The 22,744-nt window shown below is 43.5% G+C and overlaps 1 protein-coding gene and 1 long non-coding RNA gene across 14 annotated transcripts in view; one reads left to right on the forward strand and one right to left on the reverse strand.

The window, feature by feature from the left end:
- Window positions 1-2,378, reverse strand: part of LOC140695887 (uncharacterized) — a 55,494-nt gene extending 53,116 nt beyond the window's left edge. Inside the window, exon 1 of the long non-coding RNA XR_012071725.1 lies at window positions 2,167-2,378. This is a non-coding gene — a long non-coding RNA (uncharacterized lncRNA). The remainder of the gene's footprint in view (window positions 1-2,166) is intronic.
- Window positions 1-22,744, forward strand: part of ZNF618 (zinc finger protein 618) — a 347,879-nt gene that overhangs the window by 116,773 nt on the left and 208,362 nt on the right. For 12 of the 13 annotated variants that reach the window (XM_072959971.1, XM_072959975.1, XM_031677436.2 and 9 more), the window contains exons 2-4: window positions 6,448-6,516; window positions 12,054-12,187; window positions 18,175-18,377. The gene's annotated coding sequence lies outside the window, so the exon portion shown is untranslated. The remainder of the gene's footprint in view (window positions 1-6,447; window positions 6,517-12,053; window positions 12,188-18,174; window positions 18,378-22,744) is intronic. The other variant, XM_072959972.1, reaches the window with a different exon arrangement.

Here is a 22,744-nt window from a genome sequence, read left to right on the forward strand (position 1 = left end):
CCCTCTCCCTTCCTCCCCCCAACTTCCTTCAAGACGGCTCAGCTGAAACTCAGAGTCCTGGATCTACCACGGAAGTTAACAAGTTATTTAGTTTCTCAAAGTCCTCAGTTTCTTGATCTGTGAAATGGGGATGAGAATGGTACCTACGTCAGGATTGTGGGGCAGATTAAATGAATTAACAAGGGTGAAGTACTCAGGACAGCACACACAAACACACACAATAACAACATTCTAGTGGTGTTAGTTGCTATCTTATCCGTCAGTTTACCCTCTTTTGTTACCACCTCTACCTCCTTTGCCTCTTCCTCCTTCTCCTCCTCTCCTCTCTCTGGACTCCCACCTCCTGTTACTAAGCACTTCACTCTGCAGGGGGCACAGACCTGTTCTTCAGGGAGCTCACACTTTGATTCTCAATTAGTTCAAATCAAAGGAGGAACATGGGCATGAACTGAAGAAAATACAGGGAAGTTCTGGGGGTTTGGACTGGAGGGGGTCTTTTCTTCCAACCGGGAAATCAAGAAAGTCTTCCTGGAAAAAGTGGCATTGTTCTGGGCTTTGAAGGACACTGTGGATGTGGAGCTAGGAGGGTAGGGGAGCAAGTACTGGGACCCACACTCCAGGCAGAAGGACTGGCATCAGCAGAGGTCTGGTGGTGGGGGAGCACCCAGGACAGGGATGCTGTGGCAGATCTGGGCGATGTCAGGTGGGACTCAGCTGCATGTGGTCCTCATGATCCTTGCTATCACTCTGCCCTGTGCTACACTCAAGTTTCATCCAGTCATCTTCCTTTTTTCAACTTCCAGGCGACCCCAGGCTGGAATCATGTTGTCATTGGCTGCCATATCCCACCTGCCCTCCACTAGCTTCTCTTCCTCCCACACAAGTCTCCTAAATTCATGCCTAGTTCCAATGAGGAGCTGATGTCATCCAACTTGCCCGGAAACACAGATTAGAGAAAACACACACAGTCAATTTAACTGGCAATTAAACAGGCTCCCCTATGTAATTAGCGTCAAGACAACTCACAATTACTACAGGGCGCGTGCTCACAGCCGAGGCTCCACATTTATATAAAGCGACAGTCACTGGGCGCTAACATCTCAACAGGAAGCAGAGGGAATTTGTGAAACCATTTCAAGGAGGCAGCCCATCCTGTCCCTCTGCACTGTAAATTACTTTTGTAAATGCAACTGTAAAATCAAAGTCAGAATGCTTGAAGTGGTGCCAAAGAAGAAAAATATTTACTCTGTTGAAACACACTGATGGCTCTTTTGAGACAACTGATTTCAGAAGACTAACTAGTTGGACCATATTAGTAATAACAAACACCACTGGCTGAGGGCCTTCCTAAGCCAGGCAATAAAGCTATACTTGACTGCATCCAGGTTACACAATGACTCTCTTGCAGAAAAGGGGAACTAAGGTCAGGGAGGTGAAGCAGCTTGCCCAAGGTCACACAGTTCACAAGCTGGTGGGCAGCAGAATATAAACCTGGTCTGACTCCAAAATCTTTGTGCAAACCCACCTTACACACAGCTGCTCTGTACTGCCTGGCAGAGCTTGTATCTAATCCCCAAACACTAATTAGCCAATGAAGAGGCAGAGGTCCAGAGGAGGAGGGGCTTGCCAAGGTGGAAGCAAGCCAATGGCAGAGCAGGGTGGGAACCCGGGTTCTTTCCTCTGGAATCCCTGGTGAATATGGAAAATGAGGCCTTGGGAAGGCCAACAAAGAACCTCCCTCTGGTAACTCCATCTCCCCAAGAGCTCCCTTGTAGGTCTTAAGTCCTTGTTCCCAGGAAGAGGGAGGCCTGAGATGGCTTCAGGGTCAACAGATTCCTTGTAACTTAACCTAAACAATTGAACATCTGAAGACATTGAGCTCTACACTGGGCACACAGTAAGCACTTTTCTTCCTCTTCCCTCTTTCTAACCCTCTAGAAATACCCCTGGAAAGAATAGCAACCATCCCCTAAATTAGAAACCCAGTAATTAGGAATTATTTGGCCAGACTTAATATATATGCTTAGCTCATCAAAGGCCTTTAGCAGTAAAATCTACCCATCCACACCATTATCACAAGTTGGTGGATATATCAGTTAGCTATTGCTGTGTAACAAACCTTCTTAAAACTTGGGAGCTTAAAAACAATGATGTATTGTTACTTACCCAATTGCTGGTCAGCTCAGGTTTGGCTGGGCACCTTGTCTTTCACTGCAGGTGTGCGACTCGGCTAGGCAGCTCTGCTCCACATGTCTCTCAGGCTCCTCGGACCAGCAGGTTGGCTGGGACATGATCTTCTCATGGGGAATTTAGAAGCTCAAGAGTGTGAACTGAAACATGTGAGGAAGGCCTGGGATTGGCTCTGGTACACTGTCACTTCTGTGCATATCCTTTTGGCCAAAGCAAGTCACATGGCCAATCCCAAGTCACATGGCCAATCCCAAATCACATGACCAATCCAAGACACATGACAAGGATGTAGATGCAGAGAGAAGTGAAGCAGTATGAGGAAGTGAGGCATTCAATTGACTGCAGTGCAATAAACAACAAGTAGGTAATTCATTTGTTTAAAAATCTGTATTTGATGGGAAAGGAGCTAGCAAAGGGAGAGATATGACTTAAAGCTTTAATTCATAACTCTGCAAAATGAAAATAATCACAGGGCTCACAGGGCTGTTGTGAGATTTAAATGAGATAATCCATGTAAATCACCCAGCACCTTGTCTGACAAGTCATCTTCACTCAAGAATCACCACTATCCCTAGGGTGACCACCTTGTCTTGATTTACCCAGGTTCCCATCCTGGTACCCCCTCAGTCCCAGGCAAACCAGGATGGTTGGTCAGTCTAACTCTTCCCATCACCAGACTAATACAAGCTAGTCTGTCTTTGCCAGAGATGTGGGGTAGACATTCTCATTTCTCCCTCATGACCACCCTACTCACCGAGGGGCCATTATTTGCTGCTGCTGCTGCTTACAGGACACAGGCAGCACTAGGGCGTAGGGAGGATAAAAGGTGAAGGTTTTAGTGGACTCTTCCCTCAAGGGCCTGACAGTCTAGAAAGAAAGATAAGAAACACATGTACAGTAACAACTGTGACACAAGGGAAAAAGTGATGCTGGCAAATCCAACTTCCCCAGGGGCAGTGAGGTTGGGATTTTTCAACATCAACATCCACGTTTCTTTGTAGCTATTCTCTCTTGATAGCCAAGGTTAAGAGTCTGGCTTTGGAAACTCAAAGAAAATGATATCTGACGAGAGTTTGCTTGCCAAAAGGAATTTGACTTAGTTCTCCCACTGGGTGTCCTTTTTCCAAATATATTTGTTTACAAATTGGAGAACCTTTAAATCAGCCAAGGGCTGGTGGGGGCTGTTCAACCATTCTGCAACATGAAATCTTGGGAAAGAAAAGGAATTTGTGTTCAGGGTGCTCTGGGTAATGTCAACACTCCCCCATTTACTTAGAAATGAATGCTAAATCAGACTTATCAGTCCCAATCATTCATCTTTCTCCTTGCAGCTGGGCCCTTTAATTTTATATTTTCATTGTTTTAAAAAAAAAAGTTATCAGTAAAGCAATATATTACCAGGAGCACAATAAGGGAATGGAGTATTATCCGAGGAAGCCAGTTTTGTCCTCTGTTCTGATGTCTTTGGAAAAGCCAAGTCCAAAAGGTGTACCCAGGTGCATTGGGCATTTTGTGGTTTTTGAGAAAATCCTTAGACAAGCTTGGGATCTGTCTGTCTCATGCCCTCCCCACCTTTGCCAGCTTTCAATTCACTTTCCCTTTAGTGAAATAAGTCGTGAACGCTCACTTCAGGCTCTTCCTGACCAAAACTCCAGCTCATTCATGCACCAAACTTTCACCCAGCACTTAATTGCAGGGATAAATGGATCAGCCTTGGAGAGACCAAACAGGACACAAGTATAAACAATGGCAAGGCAGGGTGGGCCGTGGGAGGGCGGAAGAGGAAGGCAGAAATGTGTGATCAGGGCAGGGTCAAGGCAGCTTCTCAGAGGAGGAGGTATTATAGGCTGAGGCTCCGAGGGGAAAGGCGACCTGCCCATTCACCAGCTAGAAAGGGGCAGGGCCTGTGATGTTGTCATACGACCTGGTTTCCTTGGGAGCGAGAGGTTTTCAGGGACATGGGACTTTTGGTGCTAAAATCAGGACAGTCCCAGGCAAATCAGGGAGTTGGTCACTCTAATTTCAACTCATGAATGATTTCATGGTCATGTCCTGAGAGCAGGGGAGAGTTTACAAAGGGCCTTTACACCCATTAATACTACCGCAATGATTATTAACAATCACTGTATATTGGCAGGGTCCATTCTAAGGGTTTTATATCCAAGATCACTTTGAATTACAACCACCTTAAGAAGTAGGAATTATTATCCACTTTACAGTGAGTGGTAAACTGGTAAGGAGAGGTGGTTTGTCCAGGCCACATGGCTCCTAAGTGGCAGAGATGAGACCCAAAGCTAGGCTCCTCCTTGTCTATGCCTGGGAGTCAGGGTGGGGGTTCCCTTAGTAGGAGGGCAAATCTGCAAGGCTGGGTGTGGAATGGAGCGTAGGTGGTCCCCAACCTGGTTCTGAAACCAGAGCACCACATTCGAGTCCCAGCCCTGATGCTTGCTGGTGGTATGACCTTGGGTATCACTTAACCTCCCAGGACCTCAGTTTCCCCTTCTTTAAAGTGAAGATTGTAATAACCTGCCCACCAGAATGCTGATGAAGAATTAAATGGGTTAAATGCAGATGAAGTCCACGGAGCGGGGCTTGGCACTGAAGACTCAGTAAGTGTTGTCTTTATTATCCTCCTGCCTTTGCTGAGGACAGAGGAAGGACTAGGATTCTGTCCTCCAGGGAAAGAGGAGCTGGCTCCCTGGACACAACTTTCCAGAGCCCTTGAATGCAAAGCAGTGAACACTCTGGTGTTATATATATGAACAATAAAAATTTTTGTCACTAACTTTAATTTCTACTTGGGGCCCCATCAGTTCCCTGCTACCCTCTTTCTCTGAGGCTATTTCTAAGTTCAAAGCCCCATATGTAGTGCTAAGGTGTTAGGGGCACCTAACATTGGTGGGGCAGCCATCTGTTCACCCCATCCTCAGTCCCTGCCCCATGCCTGGGACCACTGAGTCATCTCCATTTTCCTTCCCTAAGGAGCCTTCAGGTGCTAAATCTTTTGTGCCTCCCTTGGCAAATGTTGCTGGGCACAGGGGCCTTGGTGAGGCAGCTGAGGCCCCAGGTCCTCTCCCTGGGGATCCAGCAGCCTCCCCAAGGCTCCACTGGGATGCAAAGCCCAGGACCCACTGGCTCATGTCCCACACATTTTGGGGGTTTGCCAGCCATTATGTTGATTTCATTCCGTGCTAATGGGTCAGACCCCACCGTTTGAAAGACACTAGCCTAGTTGACTGAAATGAGGGAACAGTCAAGTGGGAAATGGAAGTACGAGTCTACATCATTCATTTCTGTTTCAAAATATTGTCCCACCAAAAACAAAACAACCTCTCTATGACCACAGGCCTGTTTCATGCCCCAGGACCGTGGGGCAGGGAGTTGGGGAAGACCCGTTCTCACTGCTGTTCACAACTTCATTTCATTAACAAATTAGGATGGTCATGAGGTTATGTTTCTGTGTTTTCAAAGAAAACTTTTCTTAGAGAAGACCTGGCTCTCTAGCACACAGCTGACTTGACCAGACGGGCAGGTTTTGATTTAGAGCAGGTTGAAGAGAAACATGGCTGACTGCTGTATCCCCATCACTCCGGCTCTCCCACTGGTCATACGGAAGTAGCAGTTTCTCCATGCTGGGCTCTGATGCCTGCAAGTCTTCTTTGAATGGATTTGTCTTAGTCCTCTCGGGCTGCTATGACGAAATACCATAGACAGGAGGCCTAAGCCACAGAGATTTATTTCTCACAGTTCTGGAGGGCGGGGTGTCTCAGGTCAAGGTGCCGGCTGATTGGGTTCTTGGTGAGGGCTCACATCCTGGCTTACAGGTGGCTGACTTCTCCCTGTGTCCTCATGGAGAGAAAAAAACATCTCTTGTTATAAAGCTCTAACCCCACTGTGAGGGTCCCACTCTCATGATCGCATCTAACCCCAATTACCCCCCCAAAGCCCCATCTCCAAATACCATCACATTGGAGGTTAGGGCTTCAACGTATAAACTTAGGAGGGACACAAACATTCACTCCAAAACGGGGTTCTGTACAGTTTGGGAGCTTTCTGACATAGCACTTGAAGTGTTCTGTCTTTTCAAAAATTTAATGAGGAGTGGATGTAGGGGCCAGGGGCAGCCCAGAAAGAGAGCACCTGGGCTTGGACTTTCCTGCACTGATTGTTGACAGATTGGGGAAAACGTCTCGCTTCTTTGATGATTTGTTCATTCATTCTTCCATTGAGCCACTTACTGGTGTCTCCTTCATGCAGGCCCTGAACAAAGACCAGACTGGGCACAGACGGATGAGAAGGCTGACAGACAGCCCCTGCCTTCTAGAGGTGCGTGGTCTAGTGGGGGAGACTGTGGTAAATAAGCAATTAAAGAGTCCTAGGGGCTTAGAGGAGGGGGACTTGGCGGGAGCAAGAGTGACGTTTAACCTGCGTCTTCAAGGTGAGAGCTGATGGAGTGAGGGACAGAGCAAACAGCAGGAGCAAAAGCCCGGAGGTAGGAGAGTGTGGCATCTTCAGGACCCTGAGGGACTTTCCAGCTGGTGGACCCTTAAGTTGTTATATTAGACCCATTCTTCCCTGGGATGCCTTGTCCAAAGCCCGAGGGAAAAATGAGGATCTCTGAGGGCTTCTCCCTTGAGGATGGGCCCTTATTCCAGGCTGTCTAATGGTGTTGGAGCCTCAGTGCAGCCTCAGTGAGGGGAGACACAGGGGATTTCTTTTTACATCACTCAGCCCTCAATTTTCAGAGGCAGGCTGGGCTTGAGAAACAGGGTGCTTGGGAATGAAAGACCAATCCCCACCTTCAGCTATTATCTCCTTAAGGCTTCCAGAGGACCAGCTGAGACAGAGCATCCATGAAGCCTGAACCATGGTCTCACCGGCCAATCTGAACTTGTCCCTCCCCTCACAATTGTGTCCTCACTCCCTGGGGGAATCTGGGAAGGTAACCTCCTGTGAGTTCATTTTCTGTGTCAGCTTGGCTTGGCCACATACCCAAATACGTGGCCAAACATGATGCTAGATGTTTCTGTGAAAGTACTCTTTAGATAAGTTTAAGATTGAAATCAGCAGACTTTGAGTAAAGCAGATCACTCTCCATGATGTGGGTGGGCCTTATCATATCAGCTGATGGTCATGATGGGAAAAGATTGATCTCCCATGGAGAAGAGGTCACTCTGCCAGCAGACTGCTTTCAGATGTGAACTACAGCATCAACTCATCCCTGAGTTTCCAGGCTGCCAACCAACCCTACAGATTTTGGACTTGCCAGCCTCTGCAATTGTGTGAGCCAATTCCTTAAGCTCTCTCTCGCTCTCTCTCTCTCTTTCTCTGTATGTATGTATACACACACACACACACACACACACACGTATCATATTGGATCTATTTTTCTGGAAAACTCTGACTAACACGCCTCTGCTCTCAGCAATTCTCCATCTTCATCTGAAAGATGGAGATAATTGTGGGACAGGTCCCTACCCTGGCTTCTTCCAAAAGCCTGAGGATGGATGTGAAACCTGGGCCAGAATTAGAAAGCCAAAGTCAGTCAGGGCCACACATGGGTTTCAGGAACTCTGCAAACTCTCTGGAATCGTGTATACATGTTCATTCTCCTCATTCTTTTAGCGAATTATTATTGCTTGTCTCCTCTGGACCAGCATTGGGCCGGGTGCTAGGGAAACAGAGGGAGGAACTCAGAACGGGATGTCAAAGGAAGTAAGCAGTGAACAAATAAATAGATAATGACCAGTTGTGCCAAGTGTCAGGTGGGAAAAGGACAGGAGCCAACAGGAAGGTCCTCATCTCTAGGGAGACCTCCAAGCTGAGACCTGACAAAGGAGGGAGAATTAGCTAGTCCAGGAGCAAGAGGAAGGGAGTAGAAGGAACAGCATGTGCGAGGTCCCTGAGTTAGTTAGGAAGATGAGTGAGATGGAGAAGATAATCCACAGTGGCAGGAAAGGAAGCATGGGGCAGAGTGGAGGCAGACGAGGTCAGCTGGGACTGAACCACACAATCTGTGGGCCTGTCAGGACGTGGGATTTTGTCCCGAGGGCAATGGGAGCCATTGAAGGGTTTCAAGCACCAGGCAATGTAGTCCACTTGAAGGATGCTCTTTGTCTCCAAAGTACCGGGATGCTCCGGAGGGTGGAGTAGTGGAGTCTGCCTTATTTTTAGCCAACTCTCCCAGGCACTCTGAGGTGGGGAGACTGAAGCACCCACTAGTGAACGGAGGGGGCTCAGCAGCTGGAGGGCATTCAGCTGGGTGCCCAGATCCTGGAGAACCTGGGGTCTTCAGATTCTCCACTGCTTCCCTCCGCATCCTCACCGTCATGTGGATGGGCTGAGGAATTGAGTTGTGGCATCAGGCTGTGTGTGGTGAGCTATTGTAATTAAAGGTCTGTCAATGTTTCCGCTGGAAAGGCAATTTTCTGAAGGCATATGGGTTTTTTTTTTTCTTCTTTCTTTCTTTCCTGGGTATAAAGGAGTCTGGGCAGGGCGTACTGATTGTGCATGCGAGACAGGTCTTGAGGTCGTTATGGGAGTGTTAATGTTCCGTTACAATATTCAGTAATGAATTGGGACTTTCAGAGTAATAGCAGTTTGTGCTATTGGCCAAAATGAGTGTATTCATCTTAATTTTTAACATCTATTGCCTTGGAGAAGCTTTTATAATTAAATGTTTGGTTGCACCAGCAAATAAGAGGAAGGAAGTTTCTTTCACTGGATAGGAAGGACCTTCCTATCGTCATCTGACAACAGTCCTGGCCCTATCGCCTTACCCACAGATACAGCGAGAGCCAGATTTCAGTCCATTACAGAGAGGAACTTTATAATAATTACTATCATCTGGCAATAGACCCAACATTTTTTTAAGGTAGTGAGTCCTCCATTGCTGGTAGTATTCAAACATAGTTTGTAAACTGCTGAGCTGTAGAGGGTATTCCGATATTAGAGAAGGAACTCATGTTCGTTAAGGTACAGGGATTTGTGGATGGGACCTGCACAGGAGCTTCTTTTGGCATGACCTGCAAGAAAGGTTATATGGGGAACTTATCACCAGTTTACAGGATTTTAACAGACAGTATGCTTGTCTGGGATGACTCATTCATTCTGCTCTTTCACAGTCATTCATTCCTGATGGCCTGGCAATGTGATGGGGTTTTCTGAGTCCTTGCAGATACTGCATAGCAATGGAGCTGAATCATCTTTAACCTAATTCTAAACTTGAGACTTTTGTTGCTCTTCTGCTGTGCCTCCCTGAGGCACGTGGTCGGGAGAGCTAAGAAGGGCTCAGTGGAGTAAGTCCCTTCTGTGCTTATTACAAGGAATGACTTTGACACAAGATTAACATCTCTGCCTCCCTCTGTACATCATCAATCAGATTCAAGCCAATGTCAGGGTGCTTTAGAACTGTTTCAGGGATTTCTGGAGCTCCTTGGAGAAAGTTTAGGACTCTCAGTGTTTTCTTGGCTGTACATATAAACTGAAAGGGACAGTGGGCTCATTGAGGGGGAAATCTCCATGACCCTGTGATGACCAAAGCAGCCCAATGCCATCACGGGCTTAGGTGTCTCTCATTCTGTGTATCAGAGGACAAGTGCTGGAGACCTTGTCCTTGAGCAACGTCCTGCCTATTTCCTTTCCCTTCTTTCTCCCACTAGACTGCTTCTCCAGTTTATGCCCTGAGCTGCCCAGCTCAGTGCTGGGCATCCATGAGATGTTTCTGGGATGAATGAATGAATGTCAACAGAGATTAGACCCATTTTAAAACCACCACTTCTTGCCTCCTGAAGTCAGTTAAGACAGGGTTTTCCATCCCTTTCTTTCCTGCTCTCTTTTTCTCTTTTAAGAGTATCAAATTGCACCGAAACCACAATGTCTGGTATGCACACCACAATTTCTAGTGGACAAAGCCCTTTCATATCCATCACCTCATCTGCCCTGCACATTTTAAGGTGAGAAAACTGAGGCACGGAGGCTCTGGAGCAGTAGATGGCAGAAAGAGGACTCCCACTCTAGTCCTCTGATTCCGAGACCAAGGCACTGGCTACCATGCATCTGCAAGTCCTGCCATTTCCAGGACCGAGTCCTTGAAAACAGGAGCCACCAGAGGGGCTCAGCCCTCCTTTCTGCCTCATGCAGACCACTCAGGCTTTGGATCCTGCCTTCCCCTTCTGATGTCCTCATAACTGCTCCAGGACTCATTTGTAAGGGCTTTTCCTCGGTAGGCAATTACCTGAGTTCATATGGTTAATTGAAATATTCCTTTTCCTAGAGTTTTAATTCATCCAGCGTAGTTTCAGGAGCCACAGATAATAAGACCTAATTTATAATTAGGGCTTATCAAGAATCAGCTAATTTCTAGACCCCTGATTCCCAAGGAGGGAGTCTGCAGAGTGGGGGCTCCTCTTCCCTTTCCAGGGAGTTGCTACCCACAACGCTCAGAGAGACGCCAGGGAGAGAAGAGAACTAATTGGGAGCTGGCCCTCCATCTTGGACAATTTATTAATTGGATTATGGGAAATCTCAGGCCCCAGGCAAATCCCAAGGAGGCACTGCTGCTTCCCTTGGTTTACGGTGAGAATATTAGGTACAAAGACATAAGGCTTGGGTTCCACTCAGTCTTACAGGAGCTGGGAATCTTTAAACAAGTCATTGACCACTGCCTAGCCTCAGTTTCCCCATCTATACAATGCCTGGGATCATCTCAGTCTTCTGGGAACTACATGAGATGATGGGCAGGTACCTTTCAGGAGCTGTCATGATTTCCTCTGGGGCTGATATGCCTCGGCTGGGCCTGAAAAAAAGCCAGAAAAAGGTGTCCCAACCTAGGAAACCATGCCTTGGAGATACTGAGAAGAGTTGGGGTCTGCCTTTGACCCCAGCAGTCCTTGTGCCTAGTTTCCTAGTCTTGAACTCCAGCCCCCTTGTTGCTTACCTACTGCAAGCTCCAGTTCTTTCTACAAGTCACTCAAGCATCCATCCAACCAGTCTGAGTGTTAGGAAGGGTTGCTGCAAGAACACTTAAGTGAGCACAACTTTGGAATCATCTAGGTGTGGTTTCCAACCTATATGCTGACTCTTACTAGCTGTGTAAGTCAAAATTCTTTTAACCAAAAGAAATTGACATGAGACAGAAACCCAATTCAAATGAGCTTAGGTTAAAAAGAAATAGTAGTTAATGTATCTAAATACTGTAGAGGTGCTGGCCTTAGGGATGGCTGGATCCAGGAGCTCAGTGATGACACAGCTGTCTTTCTCTCTCCAACTCGTAGCTATGGATTTTTCCCTATATTGACATCATTCCTCAGCAGGGCTTCACCAGGGGTAGAAAAAGATGGCTGTGGCCCGCTCCTGGGGTGAGGAAGAGGGAGGAGAATGAGCCCACTATATAGACTGAGCAGGATTTCCTTGCAACAGGGAAGAGTGGTTGTGCAAAGAAAGGGAGATTGGGAAGACAAACAGCCATGTAGTCTCAGGCCAATCACTCACCCTATCTGGTTCACTTTTCTCATCTGTAAATCAGTATCAATAGCAGTATTGCAGGATTAATATGCAAGATGAATATGCAAGATCTACTGTATTTCTGTACACCATCAATGAACAATCCAAAAAGGAAATTAGGGAAACAATTGCATTAATCATGCTTCAAAAAATAAAATACTCAGGAATAAATTTAACAAAAGAAGTGCAAGACTTGCACACTTAAAAACTATGAAACTGGCTGAAATAATTTAGAGAAGATCTAAATGAATGTAGACATCCTGTGTTCATGGAATCCTTAATGTTGATAAGAAGGCAACTCACTCAAATTGATCTAATGTTCAATACAATCTCTGTAAAATCCCAATACTTTTTTTCAGAAATTGACAAGCTGATCCTGAAATTCACATGGAAGTGCAAGGAACTAAGAATAGCCGAAACAACATTGAAAAAGAAAAGATGGAGAACCTACAACTTCAACTTCAACTTCCCAGTCTCAAAACTTTTTACAAAGGTACAGTAATCAAGACAGTGTCATATTGGCATAAAGATAGATATAACTTATCAATGGAATGGAATTGAGAGTGCAGAAATAAATCCGCATGTCTATGGCCAACTGACTTTAACAAGGGTGCCAAGACAATGAAATGGGAAGAGACTAGTCTTTTTGATAAATGGCTCTGGAACAACTAGCTATCCATATGTAAGAGAGTGAAGTTGGAGCCCTATCCCATAGATTATTTAAAAATTAACTGACAGTGGATCATAGATCTAAACGTGGGATTTACAAATCAAGCAGGATTTATTGCAGGGATACAAAGGTGTTTCAATATCCACAACTCACTACATTAACAAATTGAAGAACAAAAATCATATGATCATCTCAATAGATGCAGAAAAAGCTTTTGACAAAATTTAACATCAATTTATGATAAAAACTCTCCATAAAGTGGGTTTAGAGGAAACATATTTCAACATAATAAAGGCCATATATGGTAAGCCTACAGCTAACATCATACTCAATAGTGAAAAGCTGAAAGCATTTCCTCTAAGATCAGGAATAAGACAAGGATGCTCACTCTTGCCACTTTTATCCAACATGGTATTGGAAGTCCTAGCTGCAGAAATCAGATAAGAAAAAGAAATAAATTCAAATTGGAAAGGAAGGTGTAAAACTGTCACTGTTTGCAGGGGACATGATATTAAACTTAGAAAATCCTAAAGATGCCACCAAAAAACTGCTAGAGCTCATCAATAAACTTGGTAAAGTTGCAGGATATAAAATTAATATACAGAAGGAGAAATTAAGGAAGCAATTTCATGTACAATTGCATCAAAAAGAATAAAATACCTAGAATAAACATAACTAAAGAGATTAAAGACCTGTACTTGGAAAACTTTAAGACACCGATGAAAGACGTTGAAGACAACACAAACAGATGGAAAGATATATCATGTTCATGGATTGGAAAAATTAATGTTGTTAAAATGACCCTACTAGCCAAGGTGATCTACAAATACAATATAATTCCTATCAAAACACCAAGGCCTTTTTTCACAGGACTAGAAAAATTTTTTTTAATTTGTATGTAAACACAAAAGACCCAGAATAGCCAAAACAGTCTTGAGAAAGAAGAACAGAGCCAGAGGTATCATGCTCCCTGACTTCAGACTGTACTGCAAAGCTACAGTAACCAAAACAGTATGGCACTGGCACAAAAGCAGACATAGAGCCCAATGAGACAGAATAGAAAGCCCAGAAACAAGCCCACACATACATGGTCAATTAATCTATGACAAAGGAGACAAGACTATATAACAGGGAAAAGACAGTCTGTTAAATGTGGTGGGAAAACTAGACAGTTACATGTAAAAGAATTAAATTAGAACATTGTCTCACACTATATAAAAAATAAACTCAAAATAAACCTAAATGTAAGATCCAAAACCATAGAATTCTCAGAAGAAAACATAGGCAGACTACTCTTTCACATAAATTGTAGCAATATTTGGGGGTGGTTGGAACTCTGTCTCCTAAGGCAAAGGAAGCAAAAACAAACAAATGGGACCTAATTAAACTTAAAAGCTTTTGCACAGCAAAGGAAACCCTTGGCAAAACAAAAAGGTAGCCTGCTGAATGGGAGAAAATATTTGTAAATGATAAGACCTGTAAGGGGTTAATATCCAAAATATATAAACAGCTCATAGCACTCAGTATCAAAAAACAAACAATGTGATTAAAAAATGGGCAGATGATCTGAACAGACATTTTTTCAAAGAAAACATGCAGATGGCCAACAGACACATGAAAAGATGCTCAACATCACTAATCATGAGAGCAATGCAAATCAAATCCACACTGAGATATCACCTCACCCTGTCAGAATGGCTATTATCAAAAAGACTACAAATAACAAATGTTGGCAAGGTTGTAGAGAAAATGGAACCCTCGTACACTCATGGTGGGAATATAAATTGGTGCAGCCACTGTGGAATACAATATGGAAGGTCTTCAAAACACTAAAACTAGATCTACCATATGATCCAGCCATTCCACTCCTGGGTATATATCCAAAGAAAATAGAAACATTAGTTTGAAAAGATGCCTATAACCCCAATGTTCATAGCAGCACTATTTACAACTGCCAAGATAATAGAAGCAACCTGTGTCCATCAACAGGTGACTGGATAAATAAGGTGTGGTTTATATTATATATACATAAATATATACCTCTATATATATATATACACATACACACACACACACACACACACACACACACACATATATATATATATATATATATATATATATATATATATATGCATGCAATGGAATACTATCCAGTCATAAAAAAGGATGAAATTTTGCCATTTGCAACAACATGGATGAACTTGGAAGATATTATACTTAGTGAAACAAATCAAACAGAGAAAGCCAAATACGGTATGTTATCACTTATATGTGGAATCTAAAAAATTAATGAGTATAACAAAACAGAAACAGACTCACAAATGTAAAGAACAAACTAGTGGTTACCAATAGGGAGAGGGAAGGTAGGTGTAGGGGACTAAGAGGTACAAACTACTATATATAAAATAAATAAGCTGTAAGGCTACATTGTACAGCACAGGGAATACAGCCAATATTTTATAATAACTTTAAATGGTGAATAATCTATAAAAATTTTGAATCACTGTATGGTACACCTGAAACTAATATAATACTGTAAATCAATTATACTCAATAAATTTGTTTAACTTTTGTGCTTCAAAGGACATTATCAAGAAAGTTACAAAGAGAAGGGGAGAAAATACTTATAAGTCATATATCTGATAAGGGAATTGTATACAGAATATATAAAGAAATCTTACAATTAAATAATAAAAATAAATTAATAAAATAAATAATAATAACCCAATTAAAAAATTGGAGTTTTAATCAGATATCAAATGATTTGAATATACATTTCTCAAATGTGTCTATCTTCAAAAGAAGACATAAAAATAACCAACAAGCACATAAAAAGATGTCCAACATCATTAGCCATTAGGGAAATGTAATCAAAAACCACACCCACTAGGATGATTATAATCAAAAAGATGGATAATAACAACCATTGTCGCAGACGTGAAGAAGTTGGAACCTTCGTATGTCGCCGGCAGGAAAAATGGTGCAGCCACTTTGGAAAATAGTGTGGCAGTCCTTTAACCAGTTAAACATAGAGTTACCACATGACCCAGCAATTCCACTCTCAGCAATTCTACTCCTAATTTTCAGAGAATTGAAAACATGTGTCTACATAAAATATGTGTATGTGAATGTTCATAACAGCATTATTCACAATGGGCAAAAAGTGGAAGCTGCCCAAATGTCCATCAACTGAAAATTGGGTAAACAAGATGTGCTGTATCCGTACAACTGAATATCATTCAGCCACAAGAAGGACTGAAGTATTGATATATACAACAGCATGGATGAACTTTGAAGATGTCATGCTAAGTAAAAGAAATCAGTCTCTAAAGGCCACATATTATGTTTTCCCATTTATATGAAATGTCTAGATTGGGCAGATCCCTAAAGGCATAAAGTAGGTGAGTGGTTTCTAAGGGCTGGGGGAGCAGGGAGTGGAAGAGACTGTTGATGGGTGTGGGGTTTCTTTGCAAGATGATGAAATTCTGAAATTAGATAATGGTATGGTTGCAAAACTTGGTAAATATGCTAAAATTACTGACCTGTATACTTCAAAAAGGTGAATTGATGATGTGATGGTTACTTTTATGTATCAACTTGACTGGGACACGAGGTACCCAGATCTTTGGTTAAACATTATTCTGGGTATATCTGTGAGGGAGTTTCTGAAAAAGATGAACATTTGAACTGATGGACTGAGTGAAGCAGATTGCTCTCCCCAGTGTGGGTGGGCATCAGCCATCAAGGGCCTGAATAGAACAAAAAGGCAGAAGAAGGCTAAATTCTCTCTGCCTGACTTCTCTTGCCCTTGGACTGGGACTTAAACCACTGGTGCACTTGATTCTCAGAACTTTGGACTTGAAACAGCACTACACCACTGACTCTCTCAGGTCTCCAGCTTACAAATGGCAGACTGTGGGACTTCTCCTCCATAACCATGGGAGCCAATTCCTTATGATAAACCCCTTTTTTATATTTCACTTAGAAATATATATATATTTACATACATGTCATATATACGTATATCTTATAGATTCTGTTTCTCTGGAGAAGCCTGACTAATATAGATGGTATATGAATTAATATCTCAATAAAGCTGTCATTTTTACACCTGGTATCAAAACATCCACCATACATTATGGAGAAGAAAAGAATTGTTGAATCTAAAACTCCTAGCAGAGGGCTAGGCACACAGTAAGTGCTAAATGTTAGGTTTTTTTTCCCTTTCCAAAGAAATGCTCCCCAACTCTCCCACCCCCTCATCCACCAACTCCCTTTAAGCAGTCCGCAGAACTTTGAGACATTCCACAAGGAAGGCTATGCTACGCTTGGCTACTCACAGAGCAGCCAGGGCCATTATGAAGCTGGCTGGGCTGGTCTTCCCTGATATTAATGAATAAGATCTTCATTTCCCTAAGAATGCATCAACCACTCTAGCCATCCCGGAGCGGACGGGGAGGCACATGCAGCTCTGTTAATCCAAGCAGGCCTCACATCCACTTTGATTCAAAGGTTTCATTCTGGTCGGTTTCCACGAGGAGGACAGTTTATTAGTTGGCGATGACAGGCTAAGTGAACTCAGGTACTGGGTGTTGGGCTAAGGATGACAACAAGGCTATTTTAAGTCACCGGAGTTCAAGGGTATCTGCCTCAGTGCTTTTGTTTAAATTGATTTGTAGTCCTGCTCGCTTGACCTTGCTGCATAAAATAGTTCCAAGGGAAAAATGGAAGAGCACAATTCTAGCCAAGGGAACAGCTGTGTTCCAGCACACCGCCTCTCCCCACCACCCCGCCTCTCCCCACCACCGCCCTACCTGCATGCCAGTGAACCCACCGCCCAGCTGACCTTGACTGTGGGCTTTGCCTGTGACGCAGTCATCACACTGGAGTCACAGGTGTCAGAGAACGGTGGAGCAGGGTGGTGCGGTTGCCCGGGAGGGGAAAGCCCAGAGAGGGAGAGGGCTGTCTAAGGTCGTGAAATGAGTCAGTGACAAAGCTAGGCTTTTAATATCCAGGTTGGTATAACTCAGACTTCTTCTTTCAATTCTTATAAAACTACTTGATATTTATTAAGTACTTACCATATTCTAGGTAGTCTGTAATTCTTTATATATATTTGTTCCTTTAATTCATACAACAGCCAATGAGACAAGTATAGTTGGTAGCTCCATTTCACAGATGAAGAAACTAAGAATTCCCATTTTACGTGGAACTTGAGTAATTTACCCAAGGTCACATGGCTAGTAAAATGGCAGAGATGGGATTTGAACCCAGGGAGTACGACTCTAGAACCAGCCTCTCAGCCATCCCACCATCCCTCGATCTGCCTATCACATTGTGAAAGAAAATGAAATCAGATTCTGCCAGAGTCTAAGCTGGACAGTTCAGCTACCTGATGTGACTGGGACCAAACTGATCTGGTTATTGTCACATCCCCAAACCTCCTCATGCAGAATGGAGCCAGAGGACACCACTCTTCAGAACCACTCCTCTATCTAGGTTTCTGGAGTGCCCAAAGCAGGACTAGCCAGCCAGTATGAAATGTCTACACTTGATGTTGGTTCCTGGCACAGCCCAAACAAGCTGTCCTGTCCTCTCCTCCTCTCTGACCAGCCAAGATCTGCACCCCTGCTCCTCCCTTTCAGCCTTTAGCTAATCAGCCTGCTGGGGTTTGTTACTTGAAATGAGCAGAAGGAGCACTGGACTGAGAGAGCATTCAATGTGTGAAATTCCTGTGTGCCCTTGAGTAAGTCACTTAACCTCTCTGGCCCGCAAATGCCTCATATGTAACATAGATTTTCTCACAGGGTTGTTCTGAAGATTCAAAGAACGTGCATGGCGTGGGAGGTTTTGAACCCTGGAAAGAACCAAGCGTTTAAGGAGTTATCACCATGATAGAGACCTGGGCAAGTGATGGGGTGTAATGAGAAGGAGTGACCAGTAGGTGGCAGTGCTTCAAAGCAGCCGATGGGATGCCTGAACGAGCGTCCTACCAACCTTTCCTCTTCAGGTATGTGAAATCCTAGCCCCCAACCCCAAAATACATCTAAAAAGGGAAAACTGATGCTCAGAGAGCAGAAGCACCACTTCCGGGGACCACCATAACACAATGGCAGAGCCAGGATCAGACCCCAGGTTGGTGGGTTTATGAACGTCTTCATTCCGTCCCTGTTTATGAGGTTCCTACTGGATGCACATGCGTATGTGAGGCCTTTCCTATGAGTTTTATTGTATTTATTGATTCCCAGCCCCATCCAACCTCTTGTCTGCCACCTCCCACTGCTTCCTGGGCTGTACTCACTAGGATAAGTAGTCACCCAGCTTAAAGTGGACACTGGACAGGGAGAGGTGACAGAAATCACCCTGGATGGGCTAGAGGCCAGGAGATGTGGTTCTAACTCCAATATCACCTCTAGTTTGTTCTGTGTCCTTGACCAACGCCCTCATTAGTAGGTCATGAAATCAATATAGGGGATATTTAATTGTAAAGAAAAGAATCTTTTAAATGCTAGCATATATCTGCCGTAGTATAGCTAAACACTGGGATTTTTTTAACATTCCATTTTTACATACACACATGTAAAATCCTGTGTCCTTGTATGTGTGTGTGTGTGTTTGTGTGTCCATGTGTGCACATGTGTACTGGGTCCTGATAATGAAAGGCATTTCGTCTTACTCATCACAGTCTCACAGTTCTGAGAACCCTAACGAAGGGTGATTCTAACTCTGTATCCTGTGATCCAGCGTCTCCTGCCCTTTGCACCTGCACATCTGCAAGCTGACCCCCAGCTGCTCAGGAATCCCTACCCATGCGCATTCCTACTTTAGGCAACTTGCTGCCTCAGCAGCAGAAAGGTCTAGTAAACTCCTGTCTTCCATCACTTACTATACTGATAATGTGCACAATACCATTTTATCTTCAGTGCTATCACACATGGTAGATATTTCCCCATCTACACATGAGAAAACTAAGGCTTAGAGAAGTGAAGTGACTTGCCCAAGGCCTCATGGCTAGCAAGTGCCAGAGGCAGGACTTGAACCAGAGCCAGCCTCACCCAGAGAAGTTGCTGACTCCACTGCCTCAAGCTGTCTTGAGCACAGAAAAGGCTGTGGGGCCCTTTCTCCTTAAAAAAAAAAAAAAAGCAACAACCGCTTACCATAGCTTCCATTTCTCTTATTCTGAGTCACTTTTATTTTCTCTCTCTCTCTCTCAAGTTTGATTGAATTTGCACTTAATGAATCCAACTTTGTCATTTAGGGGATGTTGGAGCAATAAGACTTGACAAGGCGTGAGTGATGATGCAATCAGTTGTGCTGGGAGCCCTGGCAGGCCGCGGCCCAGAGCAGGGAGCTGTCCCTGCACCCTCTCTGGAGTGATGGCTGTGCAGCTCAGTCTCTGGGGAAGCTATGTGACTCCCTGCCAGGAGGAGACTGGCTGTGGGGTGGAGTTGTTTAATTGAGGCTGAGAGCTAGAGCAGATCTTTGGGTTAGAATGGGTAAGCAGGGAGGGAAACCAGGATCAGCAGTTCTACCACCAGCCTGCGTGCTCTGTGCCCTTGGGCAAGTCACTCTAGCCCTCTGGTCCTCTGTTTCTCCAACTGTAAAATGGAGCAATAGCCCAAAAGTTTTGTTGCTTTGTAAAATGTTGGTGGGAGGCTCGGGCTTTTATCAGAATTTCGAAGGTGGTTGTTTGACTGCAAAATAAGCTACTTGGAAGTCCATCTCATGTCACTGTACTTGCCTGTAACAAAAGGCATCTCCACCACCCGGGCCTCCGTGTGCCAGACTGGTGGGAGGGCCCCGGGGGAGGAAGGCAGGTAACAATCTTTGATAAAGAAGCAAAGTGAAAAGTCAAAATTTTATTAGTGTGATTCCACTTTTCTTAGGAAAAACAACATAAGCACAGAAAAAAGTGAGTGGGAGAATATTCCCTAAGTGCTTACGATCAGGGGTGGAATTCTGTGGATTTCCTCCTTATTCTTATCTGAAATTTTAGACTTTTTTTTTTTGATGAAGTAAAACACACATACAGGAGAGTGCATGGACCATAAATGTAGAGTTTAAGGAAGAATTATAAAGTGCACATCTACGCACTGTCTTCCTTGCTGCTCCTTAGAAACCTCTCAAGTGCTCTTCTCCACTAAACTGTCCCTGCTTCTTGACAGGCAGTTTTTTGCCAATCATCTCTTTTTAATTTTCCAGTTTTACTCCCTTAGTAGGGACCTCTAAAGAATAGTTAGTTTTTCCTCTTTTTGAAATTTATAAAGATGGAATTATACCAAATGGACTCTGGGGCTATGTGTTTATCATCTTTAAATCAGTATTAATGTCTTTCAAATGGATCCTTGAGCATGTGGTTAAAGGTGGTACATTTCTGACGCTGTGCTGAAGTAAATTTTAAGTCTGTACTACAGTTCATCTACCCATTCTCGTATTGGTGGACACCTGAGTTGACTTCTCTATATTTTCTCATTTTTCTGTAATGAACATATCATTTCAGGTGGAATGCCTGGAGCATAGTAGGTGCTCAGTTAAAATTTTTGAATAAATGTATGAAGAGTGATAAGTTATTATTATTTTCTAATTAAAGAACAGTTTCAGTGGTACTGGAAGGGTTGAGACTATGAACAAAGAGAGATCAAAGGGAGAATTTTCCAGATTTGCAGATTTTCCCCGGAGCTCAGAGGAGCCACATTGGGTTGAAACAGAAGATTGGTGGATGGAATCTCCATTACCTAGAAAAGCCTCAAGCATATTTGGGCGTCCCATTTAAAATTAGTATAGAGTAATATTGAAAATGAAGAAAAATTCCCACAATCATAGTGTTACATGTGTGATTAGAAAAAATGAAAATTTACAGAAAGCATTGCAGCAGAGTAGGAAAAGCAATTAACTAGGAGTCGGAGAAGCTGAGTCTAACTCTCCACCCTTTCATAAATGAGCAATGCAGCCTTCAAATAGTTGTCTTAACCACTCAAGGGTCTCAGTTTCCTCACCTGTAAAATGGGACTAATTCCTCAAAGGGCTGGTCAAGGGAGATGCTGTAAGTGACTGAGTTTTGTGAAGGTCTACACAAATGCTGAAGGTTTCACATGAAAGTGCAAGACAGAAAGCAAATTGTTTAGACGGTCCATTTCCTGACATAGAATATCCATTTCCTTACTAGCTACCACACACCACCTCCTGCCTGAGGCCCAGAAGATGCAGACAGGAGGAGATCACCTGCCTATCAAAGTAAGGGGAAGAGGCCAATTTGAAATAAAGTGACCTCTTTTACCATTAGGCTCTGACTTAGTTGGGAAGGTTAGGGGCAGGGGTGGGAATGGGCGATTCCCTAGTAAGTCCCTGCTGTCCTATTAGCCCTGTGAAGGAAAGGAGGCTGTCTGGGCCAGGCAAATAGCAGACAATCTGTTTTGAAAGAGAGAATGAAATAATAACAGTATTTTTAAAACAGATCTAGGAAGAGCTCCCCTCCCTCCTCCTTCTGGGTCAGAGATCTCTTCAAAAAGTTAACGAAGGTCTTTGAATCCTCCTGAATCCCACAGAGATCCTGGAAGGCCTGGTAACAGCCATGCATCACAGCAGAGCTCTTGACCAGTTCTTTTGTTTTTGGTTTGTTGGTTTGTTTGTTTTTGAGCTGAGTTCCTCGTTCGTTCGTTCTTTCTTTTTCTTCCTTCCTTCCTTCCTTCCTTCCTTCCTTCCTTCCTTCCTTCCTTCCTTCCTTCCTTTCTTTCTTTTCTTTTTTGAGCTGTTGACCTCAATGGCATAGATCCCTTCTCAGAACAATTGTTTTTAAATGGAAATAATGTGTATATATTTAAGTGCACATCCATTTTTTTATGAAAATATTTTGTGGGATTGCAAAGAAAGTCAATTATACTGGAATATAGTTTTCAACATATTAACAGAACAAACATGGGTAATAATAACAGATATGTTTCTTTATTAATGCATAAATAATCAAGCTCCAGCAACACGTCTAACAGTTAACATGATTTTGAAATAATGAAGACCCTTAATGAGATTTCCAGGTATCTGTAGCAACTGTATTGTGATAGAAATATCTATGATTTTTATTGGTGACAGTCATAGTACTGCTAAGGTATCTGTGGTTTGTTATCTTCAAGCAAAAGGGAATGCTAAATTTCACTTGTGAAATTCGTGAAAGTAAAGAAAAATAGACATAGAATTTTTTTCCCCATTCAAGTTGTAGACCTCCTGAATTCTAACCACATGTTTCAGGTTATAAGCCCCTAAGGGTGTTTGAAATTGTTTTTATTAATAATGAAGTGGCCCACACTATGCCACTGTCTTTTGGGGGGAAAAAGTCTCCTTTTACAAACACATGAACACACACAAAGACTCAGGTACCTGTGG

This window comes from Vicugna pacos, chromosome 4 (genome assembly GCF_048564905.1).
Source record: "Vicugna pacos chromosome 4, VicPac4, whole genome shotgun sequence".
NCBI lineage: Eukaryota > Metazoa > Chordata > Mammalia > Artiodactyla > Camelidae > Vicugna > Vicugna pacos.